This window comes from Eutrema salsugineum, unplaced genomic scaffold (genome assembly GCF_000478725.1).
Source record: "Eutrema salsugineum unplaced genomic scaffold, Eutsalg1_0 scaffold_15, whole genome shotgun sequence".
NCBI lineage: Eukaryota > Viridiplantae > Streptophyta > Magnoliopsida > Brassicales > Brassicaceae > Eutrema > Eutrema salsugineum.
In genome coordinates this window covers 3913759-3925862 of record NW_006256867.1, presented here as the reverse complement: position 1 = coordinate 3925862, position 12104 = coordinate 3913759, and positions in this window count along the sequence as shown.

Genomic DNA, 12104 nt, shown 5'->3' with positions numbered 1-12104 from the left:
TTTTATGTATATATTCTTAATTTTAATTTGTAATAAGAATTCGCTGGGTTTAGTGTCGTAACAAAAAGAAGATACATTGTAGAAAGGAAAAATAGATGCCAATCACAAAGGATTTAGTCTTATGTGGGCCTAGTCACATGTTAAATAGTAGCCAGGTCTCAGAGGGATGATAGTGTTAAACTAATTGACTTTCTCTTTGGGGTAGATTGTAGTTAACAAGTTTTTTCCCATTTGTTGAATCATTGTTATCATTCAAAACTATATTTAAATGGATCCGTCTTGTTTTATCACATCATACTTTATTTTTTGAAAGACTTTATCAAATCATACTTGAAGTTCCAGTTCTTAAAATCATAGTGTTTTTGCCATTTTAAGGCAACATTTTGGTTTGACAAACATTGATATTCTTAAATCCATGCACAGAAAACATTGGTCAAGTAACAAATGCAACTACACTTGTGTGTTTCTTGGAGACTGGCTGGTGGTTACTTGTTTCTTACTGGTTATCTGATTGGTTAGTCTCTTGACTGTTGTTTTCAGACATTTCTCCACGTTGTTGATGTACCAATCTCTGTCTGGTTGGTTGAACTCTTCCCACAGATTATTCATTTGACTGTACCAATCATGCATTGCAGATCGGAATCCATCTCGACTTACGTATCCTCCGTAGGTAGCTTTCGTCTCCTACGACGGTGACGTTCAAAAGATCCAGTTCAGGCAACCCAGATACAACACTCTCGTGGCTTGGATTAAACCTAGGATCAGACTCTGGGTGATCAATCCAGAGTTACCGCTTTGAAATTTGGATGAATGGGAGAATCATGTAAAAATCGAAATCCTTTTTCCTAAAAACCTAGATGTCATTCGAACATAGGATCCCTTTGGATTGCCCCTTCACCCAACTAGGTGACTACTCAGACATGGCTGAGTAAGACATCATCATCGGTTTAAGAACTTAGAAAGAAGAAAAGTAAAGAAACAAAGGTTGCAGAAAAACTTCTCTTATTGATGAAAAAATGGCGATGAAGAGCTTCTACAAATTCATAAAAATAAAACCTTAAACTAAAAATGAGTTCTCTCTCAAATAGAAGAAAGAGGCTCCCTTACAAAAGACCTAAAAACGAGTATTTATAGGGTTTTCTTCAAGTCTGGGCGTCTAGGACTTGTGAAATGGGTGCAGGAAGTGTCTTGGGCCTTAGTTGGGCTCCTGAAGTTTGGACATAGGTCCACCGGGGGTGAAACCTCTTGAGCCGCTGTGGGAACAAGTCTGGCTGCAGGTGAAAGCTCCTGTCCTTGTCTGGGCTTGTGTTGATCGATCTTCAGTGCATTGATGATATCTGGAGATCTAACAGTTGGAATACTTTTCTTCTAAGTGTGTTGGAAAGCAGGTTGTCTCCTATATAATGTCTCTAAATTTGGGGATGATCAGACGGTGAGAAGGTCTTCATTGGTTGCCAAACTTTTGACAGCCTGAATTTATCCAAAAATGTACTTTTGCTCCGAAGCACTACAAAGCTCCAAGTTTCTTGAAAAGCCTTTTAAAACTCCAAAAAATTGAAAACACTTATAAAAACTTTAAAACTGAGTGAAAACACCTGCATAATATGTTGAAAGTGATCCATAAAAGTGGTCAAAACAGGTGTTATCAAGAGAAATGTTGATGAATTCTTGAAGATCATAGCTACCTTGAGAATATTGATGTAGCAGTCTTTGATGAGGAGAAGGATTTGATGCTGTTGATTTCCTTACCTCAACAATTTTATGGTTTAAAGGATACTCTGAGATAGAGCAAGGAGAACCTCACCTTAAAACAGGTGAATGATGCAATCATGTCAAAGGAATTGGAAAATGGCTGTCAAGGCAACAATTCAAAGAAGGTTGCAGAAGGTCTTATGTAAAGGTAAAGGGAGGTTACAATGGAAAAAATTCGGATTCAAAAGGACAGACATCAGATCCTAAAGGGAAGAAAGGGAAAGATAAGACTAAGAAGTCTTGTTGGAGCTGTGGTGAACAAGGTCACTTCAAGATGCAGTGTCCTACGTAAGGAAATAAGTCTAAAGGAGGGAACTATCACCAAGGAGAAACATCTCATGCCAATGAGAATGATGATGAGGTGGATCTATCGTATGTCGATGAAGTTCTTAATGTCTCAGAACAGGATCTCCAATCAAGTTGGATCATTGACTCGGGATGTTAATTCATACCATATTTCTTGGAAGAAGGAGTGGTTCTCTGAACTTGATGAGTCTGCAACAGGATCAGTAAGGATGGCTAATAATACTGTCTCAAAGGTTAAAGGGATCGGTTCAGTCAGAGTCGTATATGAAGACGGTTCAGTGGTTGTTCTTACAAAGGTGATATTCATACCAGAGATGCATAGGAATTTGATCTCACTTGGAACTCTTGAATCTCAAGGTTGCAGATATGATTCAGAGAATGGACACATAAATATCAGAAAGGGAGATAGGGTGGTTCTACAAGGGAAGAGACATGAAAGGAAGTCTAGCAGAGAACCAGAAGCTCACATCAACACAGTTGTAGCAAATGAGACACATCACTGGCATGTTAAGTTGGGGCATATGAGTCAGAAAGGTATGGAGGTTCTTATCAAGAGAGGTTTACTGGATAAGAAAAAGGATTCCCAGCTTGAGTTCTGTGAAGATTGTATCTGCGACAAAGCTCATCGTCTTAAGTTCAACACAGGAAAGTGTACTTCCAAGAGTCCGTTAGATAATGTTCACAGTGATTTTGTGGGGTTCTACTTTTGTTGCTAAATCTCTGGGAGGATGCCAATACTTCTTGAGTATCATTGATGATCATAGCCGGAAAGTTTGAATTATTTCCTGAAGACAAAGGATGAAGCATTTGGAAAGTTTAACAGCTAGAGGCTTATAGTTGAGAATCAGATTGAGAAGAAGATTGAGAAACTAAGGACTGACAATGGTCTTGAGTTTTTCAATCAACAGTTTGATTCAATGTGCTAAGAGAATGGAATCATGAGGCATAAAACTGTTGCTTATACTCCACAACAGAATGGAGTTGCAGAGCGGATGAATAGGACGATTATGGACAAGGTTGAAAGAAAAAATCAACTCACAACTTTCAGCTTAAAAAAATATCAACTATTCAGTGGATAAAATAAATTTTCAACTTTCGTTGACTAATCCAATTAATCGTCAACTTTTTTTGACCAAGCCGTAAAATTTTCTCGGAGGAGCCAGGTGAGTCTCGGTGTAGGTTGTTTGTTGTTTGAATGTAAAACAAGTAGGGATATATATATGTATGTATATTGCGTGTTGCATTGCGATATGAATCTACGGCACGTGCACTAGCACATATTTTAGTGTCGTGTGAATGAGAGATGTGAGTTTTGATACCATGTGAAGCTTCCCTCAGCTATGTGATGTGATGAGATATACGGGCTTGCAAGACGGATATGAGAGTGATGTGAAATTCTGGGTAGATGAGTGATGCATGAGAGATGACAGCCGCGACCTTTGGCCTATGTGGCGGGGGTCCGATTTGTGCAAAATGTGAGATTTTTCTTTGTGCGGGATCTGGTCAATGGCATCTTAGAGATTTGGTGGTTGAGTGTATATTGGGTGTTTGCGTGGATAATACATATATATTATCATGCATCTGATGTGATGATTATTGTTGTTGTGTGATGTTTGGGGTTTTCAGGTTATTGCATGAACAATTAGGGGAAACCGAACTCACTGGGCAATTAGTTGCTCACGACTCTACTTGTTTTGCAGGTAACCAATAGAAATTAGCCGGGATCAAAGGAGCTTAGGTCAGGCCGGTGTAGTTTGCTACCTTTTTGTAAAACAAGTATGTGTTTAATATGTATAATTATCTTTGAGCACTGAGCTCCCGGCCGGATTGTATATGTATTTTGTGGTGACCTTTTGAACCTTAGTATTATATAAATAATAACGGTTTTGTGAAACTTGGGTTCTCATATGATATTAGTCCCTGTCCGGGACGAACCAACCAACGAGCACGCCTCGGGTGGAAAAGCCTAGAGACGTGTCCAGTGGGATATCACGTGCGCTACGTGCATGTTCTTCTCGAACGTTAGTCATGATAATACCTGATTTTGATCACTTTTATGGATCATTTTTAATATCTTATGCAGGTGTTTTCACTCAGTTTTAAAGGTTTTATAAGTGTTTCCCATGTTTTGAAATTTTAAAAGGCTTTTCAGGAAACATGGAATTTTGAAGTGCATTTTTGAGCAAAAGTACATTTTTAGATAAATTCAGGTCGTCAGAAGTTTGGCAACCAAAGAAGACTTTCTCACCGTATGATCATCCCCAAATTCGGAGACATTATAGAGGAGACAACCAGCTTTCCAAAACACTTGGAATCAATGCAATCCAACAGTTAGATATCCAGATATCATCAATGCGCTGAAGGCCAATCAACAAAGTCTGGAAAGGGACATGAGTTTTCACCCGCGGCCAAACTCCTTCCCACAGCAGCTCAGCCTCCCTCACCCGCGGTGGAGCTCTGTCCGAATCTCAGAAGTCCAACTAAGGCCCAAGACACTTCCTGCACTAATTTTAGAAGCCCTAGATGCCCAAACTTGAGAAAACACTATAAATACTCATTTTTAGGTCTTTTGTAAGAGAGCCTCTTTCATCTCTTAGAGAGAGAACTTCATTGTAGTTTTAGGTTTTATGCATTTGTATAAGCTTTTCATCGCCAAACTCTGTCTTCAATAAGATAAGTTTTTCTGCAATTTTGTTTTCTTTACTTTATTGCTTTCTAGTTCTTAAACCAATGATGATGTCAAGCTCAGCCATGTCTGAGTAGTCACCAAGTTGGGTGAATGGACCATCAAAGGGGATCCCAAGTTCGATTGACATCTAGGTTTTTTAGGTTAAAGGATTTTGATTTTAAATGATTCTCCCATTCATCCAAATCTCAAAGCGGTTCTCTGGATTGATCACCCAAAATCCTATCCAAGGTTGAATCCGAGCCACGAGAGTGTTGTATCTGGGTTGTACCAAAACTGGATCTTATGAACTTTGCCGTTAGAGGAGACGAAAGCTACCTACAGAGGATACGTAAGCCAAGATGGATTCCGATCTGAAATGCATGATCTTATTCTGGCATGAGAGCGAGAGTTAATTTCCAAGGTTAAGTGATTAGATGATTAGGATGACGAGATTTTGCTAATCTTATAAGTGTTTATCCTAGTTTCAGAGTCATAGAAAATCCTTGCCTAGAATCCCTGTTGATGGGCCTTAGGGTTGCTTGTCTTTTGCAAGCCCATTGGTCCGGAGTTTAATTTTATTAAATCCTAATGTTTGAAAGTGCACAGATGTACGTTGTAGGACTTAGGGTGTCAGTCCACAGGGAAGATGTCTAATCTGCAAGGAAACACCAAACTGGGAGAGAAAGAAAAGTCATAAATTCATGGGGGTTTGGGGTTTTTGGTTACGGGGTCCTAAATAAACCTAATCTAATATTTACGGAAAATAAAATGCAATGCAAATGAGTTGCTAAAATAATATCTCAAAGGAGTTCGACTCAAACTATAGACTCTAGACTCATAGTGGGCAATTTAGAGTTCTCTGGTTGATATGTCTATAATTTGCATCATTTAAGCTGCATTTTAGAGTCCAAATCATGTGTTTTCTCATACATTTTAGGTCTTTAGGCATCAAATTAGGCCTTAGGGTGTGCATTAGGTCCCAATGTGTCTTTGCATGGTTTGAGGTCTTTTTCAGTTGCTTTGGAGGCTATTTGGAGTTCAAGAAGTGTAATCAGGAGTTGAAATGGGGAAGGGGTTAAAAATGGTGAAAACCGCTTAAAGGAATTTCTCGGCAAAAGCATGTACTGGCTGGATCAATTTATCGGCTAAAAATGCCATCGAGTGGTTTTTATCGGCTAAAAATCAGTACCGGGTGAAAATTCTATCGGGTGAAGTTTTATACCGAGACGGGAATTTTCATCGGCTAAAAAGCTTACCGCAGTACACGTTTCTCGGATATTTTCCTGACCGCGGGAAGCATTTCTTGGCTAAAACCCGTTTTCACCTGCGCGCATCAAAGATTGCAAATCCGGGGAAGCTTCTAGTACGAATCAGTTAACGGGGTCTTCATCAAAGTTGAAGATAATCAATTCAAGATCCCAGAAAAGTTGGAATCACTGAATTCGGAGCAGTAAATAGAGAGATATCGCCACCGGGAGACACTCCTGCCTCGCATACATTCAAGAGCCAATCCGATGAGTTTCAAAGATTATGTGGGACGATACCTTTCCAGCTCGAATCAGTTTACAGAAACTTCATCAATATTTGAGATCTCTGAGTGCTATTTCCAGAACATCTGAGGTCAACCCAATTTGGAGCTGTGGTCTGAATGATATCGTCTCCGGAATAGATGTCGGTCTAATTGTTATTTTTCTGCCATTCCGATGCGATGCGAAGATGAGCAATCCGGGGAGCATTCCACTTCCCAAGCTCCGACGGTTTCTTCACAAAAGTTTGAGCTGAATGAGTGATCTTGATCGTGGAGTTGGTTTCAAGTCATTTGGAGTTGTGTGATGAAAGTTATTGCAACCGGGAGACAAGCGGGTCGGTATAGGCCTAAAGAGTTGTGATACGCACTAAGTGTTTCTGTGGGCCTCGGCATCATGACCTCGATATTGCCTAAGCCGAGGCTCGTTCCCTGAAGCTCTTTGGTCCAGACCTCGTGCTAACCCCTCGGTGTATCAAGACCGAGGCATGCAAGTTGAAGAAGCAGAGCTGAAAAACGACTAAGTGTTGAACGTGAACCTCGGCTTCAAGACCCTGGTATTTCATGTCGGACTTCATATGCCTTGATCCCTCGACTACCAAGCCCCTCGGCATTACATGCCGAGGTCCCTTGTCACAAACCCAGATTCAAGAACAAGTTGACTCAGAGAATGCACGTGAAGATGGATTGAAGACTAGGCTTCATGCATGTTCTTGACGTGTTCTTCATGAGATCTTCATCCCGATCTTTGCTCACGTGCACCCCTCAACATCAAGACCTCGGCTTCACTCTCTCACACACTGAGGTGCTCACCTGACGACCCAAAAAGTGCGTTCAGTACCCGGTTTGTTCCAGGCTGACCCACAACACTTAGCCTTCACTATAAATAGTTTTTAGGACCAAAAACCTAATCATATTATCACTTATCTGTTTTTAGCTTTGAGAACTTGCCTATTTAGTGAAACGAAAGCTACCTACAGAGGATCTTATTAACGTTGCCGTTAGAGGAGACGAAAGCTACCTACAGAGGATACGTAAGCCGAGTTGGATTCCGATCTGAAATGCATGATCTTATTCTGGCATGAGAGCGAGAGTTAATTTCCAAGGTTAAGTGATTAGATGATTAGGATGACGAGATTTTGCTAATCTTATAAGTGTTTATACTAGTTGCAGAGTCATAGAAAATCCTTGCCTAGAATCCCTGTTGATGGGCCTTAGGGTTGCTCGTCTTTTGCAAGCCCATTGCTCTGGAGTTTTATATTTATTAAACCCTAATGTTTGAAAGTGCACAGATGTACGTTGTAGGACTTAGGGTGTCAGTCCACAGGGAAGATGCCTAATCTGCAAGGAAACACCAAACTGGGAGAGAAAGAAAAGTCATAAATTCATGGGGGTTTGGGGTTTTTGGTTACGGGGTCCTAAATAAACCTAATCTAATATTTACGGAAAATAAAATGCAATGCAAATGAGTTGCTAAAATAATATCTCAAAGGAGTTCGACTCAAACTATAGACTCTAGACTCATAGTGGGCAATTTAGAGTTCTCTGGTTGATATGTCTATAATTTGCATCATTTAAGCTGCATTTTAGAGTCCAAATCATGTGTGTTTCTCATACATTTTAGGTCTTTAGGCATCAAATTAGGCCTTAGGGTGTGCATTAGGTCCCAATGTGTCTTTGCATGGTTTGAGGTCTTTTTCAGTTGCTTTGGAGGCTATTTGGAGTTCAAGAAGTGTAATCAGGAGTTGAAATGGTGAAGGGGTTAAAAATGGTGAAAACCGCTTAAAGGAATTTCTCAGCAAAAGCATGTACTGGCTGGATCAGTTTATCGGCTAAAAATGCCATCGGGCGGTCTTTATCGGCTAAAAATCAGTACCGGGTAAAAATTCTATCGGGTGAAGTTTTATACCAAGACGGGAATTTCATCGGCTAAAAAGCTTACCGCAGTACACGTTTCTCGGATATTTTCCTTACCGCGGGAAGCATTTCTCGGCTAAAACCCGTTTTCACCTGCACGCATCAAAGATTGCAAATCCGGAGAAGTTTCTGGTACGAATCAGTTAACGGGGTCTTCATCAAAGTTGAAGATCATCAATTCAAGATCCCAGAAAAGTTGGAATCACTGAATTCGGAGCAGTAAGTAGAGAGATATCGCCACCGGGAGACACTCCTGCCTCGCATACATTCAAGAGCCAATCCGATGAGTTTCAAAGATTATGTGGGACGATACCTTTCCAGCTCGAATCAGTTTACAGAAACTTCATCAATATTTGAGATCTCTGAGTGCTATTTCCAGAACATCTGAGGTCAACCCAATTTGGAGCTGTGGTCTGAATGATATCGTCTCCGGAATAGATGTCGGTCTAATTGTTATTTTTCTGCCGTTCCGATGCGATGCGAAGATGAGCAATCCGGGGAGCATTCCACTTCCCAAGCTCCGACGGTTTCTTCACAAAAGTTTGAGCTGAATGAGTGATCTTGATCGTGGAGTTGGTTTCAAGTCATTTGGAGTTGTGTGATGAAAGTTATTGCAACCGGGAGACAAGCGGGTCGGTATAGGCCTAAAGAGTTGTGATACGCACTAAGTGTTTCTGTGGGCCTCGGCATCATGACCTCGATATTGCCTAAGCCGAGGCTCGTTCCCTGAAGCTCTTTGGTCCAGACCTCGTGCTAACCCCTCGGTGTATCAAGACCGAGGCATGCAAGTTGAAGAAGCAGAGCTGAAAAACGACTAAGTGTTGAACGTGAACCTCGGCTTCAAGACCCTGGTATTTCATGTCGGACTTCATATGCCTTGATCCCTCGACTACCAAGCCCCTCGGCATTGCATGCCGAGGTCCCTTGTCACAAACCCAGATTCAAGAACAAGTTGACTCAGAGAATGCACGTGAAGATGGATTGAAGACTAGGCTTCATGCATGTTCTTGACGTGTTCTTCATGAGATCTTCATCCCGATCTTTGCTCACGTGCACCCCTCAACATCAAGACCTCGGCTTCACTCTCTCACACACTGAGGTGCTCACCTGACGACCCAAAAAGTGCGTTCAGTACCCGGTTTGTTCCAGGCTGACCCACAACACTTAGCCTTCACTATAAATAGTTTTTAGGACCAAAAACCTAATCATATTATCACTTATCTGTTTTTAGCTTTGAGAACTTGCCTATTTAGTGAAACGAAAGCTACCTACAGAGGATCTTATTAACGTTGCCGTTAGAGGAGACGAAAGCTACCTACAGAGGATACGTAAGCCGAGTTGGATTCCGATCTGAAATGCATGATCTTATTCTGGCATGAGAGCGAGAGTTAATTTCCAAGGTTAAGTGATTAGATGATTAGGATGACGAGATTTTGCTAATCTTATAAGTGTTTATACTAGTTGCAGAGTCATAGAAAATCCTTGCCTAAAATCCCTGTTGATGGGCCTTAGGGTTGCTCGTCTTTTGCAAGCCCATTGCTCCGGAGTTTTATATTTATTAAACCCTAATGTTTGAAAGTGCACAGATGTACGTTGTAGGACTTAGGGTGTCAGTCCACAGGGAAGATGCCTAATCTGCAAGGAAACACCAAACTGGGAGAGAAAGAAAAGTCATAAATTCATGGGGGTTTGGGGTTTTTGGTTACGGGGTCCTAAATAAACCTAATCTAATATTTACGGAAAATAAAATGCAATGCAAATGAGTTGCTAAAATAATATCTCAAAGGAGTTCGACTCAAACTATAGACTCTAGACTCATAGTGGGCAATTTAGAGTTCTCTGGTTGATATGTCTATAATTTGCATCATTTAAGCTGCATTTTAGAGTCCAAATCATGTGTGTTTCTCATACATTTTAGGTCTTTAGGCATCAAATTAGGCCTTAGGGTGTGCATTAGGTCCCAATGTGTCTTTGCATGGTTTGAGGTCTTTTTCAGTTGCTTTGGAGGCTATTTGGAGTTCAAGAAGTGTAATCAGGAGTTGAAATGGTGAAGGGGTTAAAAATGGTGAAAACCGCTTAAAGGAATTTCTCAGCAAAAGCAAGTACTGGCTGGATCAGTTTATCGGCTAAAAATGCCATCGGGCGGTCTTTATCGGCTAAAAATCAGTACCGGGTAAAAATTCTATCGGGTGAAGTTTTATACCGAGACGGGAATTTCATCGGCTAAAAAGCTTACCGCAGTACACGTTTCTCGGATATTTTCCTTACCGCGGGAAGCATTTCTCGGCTAAAACCCGTTTTCACCTGCGCGCATCAAAGATTGCAAATCCGGAGAAGCTTCTGGTACGAATCAGTTAACGGGGTCTTCATCAAAGTTGAAGATCATCAATTCAAGATCCCAGAAAAGTTGGAATCACTGAATTCGGAGCAGTAAGTAGAGAGATATCGCCACCGGGAGACACTCCTGCCTCGCATACATTCAAGAGCCAATCCGATGAGTTTCAAAGATTATGTGGGACGATACCTTTCCAGCTCGAATCAGTTTACAGAAACTTCATCAATATTTGAGATCTCTGAGTGCTATTTCCAGAACATCTGAGGTCAACCCAATTTGGAGCTGTGGTCTGAATGATATCGTCTCCGGAATAGATATCGGTCTAATTGTTATTTTTCTGCCGTTCCGATGCGATGCGAAGATGAGCAATCCGGGGAGCATTCCACTTCCCAAGCTCCGACGGTTTCTTCACAAAAGTTTGAGCTGAATGAGTGATCTTGATCGTGGAGTTGGTTTCAAGTCATTTGGAGTTGTGTGATGAAAGTTATTGCAACCGGGAGACAAGCGGGTCGGTATAGGCCTAAAGAGTTGTGATACGCACTAAGTGTTTCTGTGGGCCTCGGCATCATGACCTCGATATTGCCTAAGCCGAGGCTCGTTCCCTGAAGCTCTTTGGTCCAGACCTCGTGCTAACCCCTCGGTGTATCAAGACCGAGGCATGCAAGTTGAAGAAGCAGAGCTGAAAAACGACTAAGTGTTGAACGTGAACCTCGGCTTCAAGACCCTGGTATTTCATGTCGGACTTCATATGCCTTGATCCCTCGACTACCAAGCCCCTCGGCATTGCATGCTGAGGTCCCTTGTCACAAACCCAGATTCAAGAACAAGTTGACTCAGAGAATGCACGTGAAGATGGATTGAAGACTAGGCTTCATGCATGTTCTTGACGTGTTCTTCATGAGATCTTCATCCCGATCTTTGCTCACGTGCACCCCTCAACATCAAGACCTCGGCTTCACTCTCTCACACACTGAGGTGCTCACCTGACGACCCAAAAAGTGCGTTCAGTACCCGGTTTGTTCCAGGCTGACCCACAACACTTAGCCTTCACTATAAATAGTTTTTAGGACCAAAAACCTAATCATATTATCACTTATCTGTTTTTAGCTTTGAGAACTTGCATATTTGGTGAAATGAAAGCTACCTACAGAGGATCTTATGAACGTTGCCGTTAGAGGAGACGAAAGCTACCTACAGAGGATACGTAAGCCGAGATGGATTCCGATCTGAAATGCATGATCTTATTCTGGCATGAGAGCGAGAGTTAATTTCCAAGGATAAGTGATTAGATGATTATGATGACGAGATTTTGCTAATCTTATTAGTGTTTATCCTAGTTTCAGAGTCATAGAAAATCCTTGCCTAGAATCCCTGTTGATGGGCCTTAGGGTTGCTCGTCTTTTGCAAGCCCATTGCTCCGGAGTTTTATATTTATTAAACCCTAATGTTTGAAAGTGCACAGATGTACGTTGTAGGACTTAGGGTGTCAGTCCACAGGGAAGATGTCTAATCTGCAAGGAAACACCAAACTGGGAGAGAAAGAAAAGTCAAAAATTCATCGGGGTTTGGGGTTTTTGGTTACGGGGTCCTAAATAAACCTA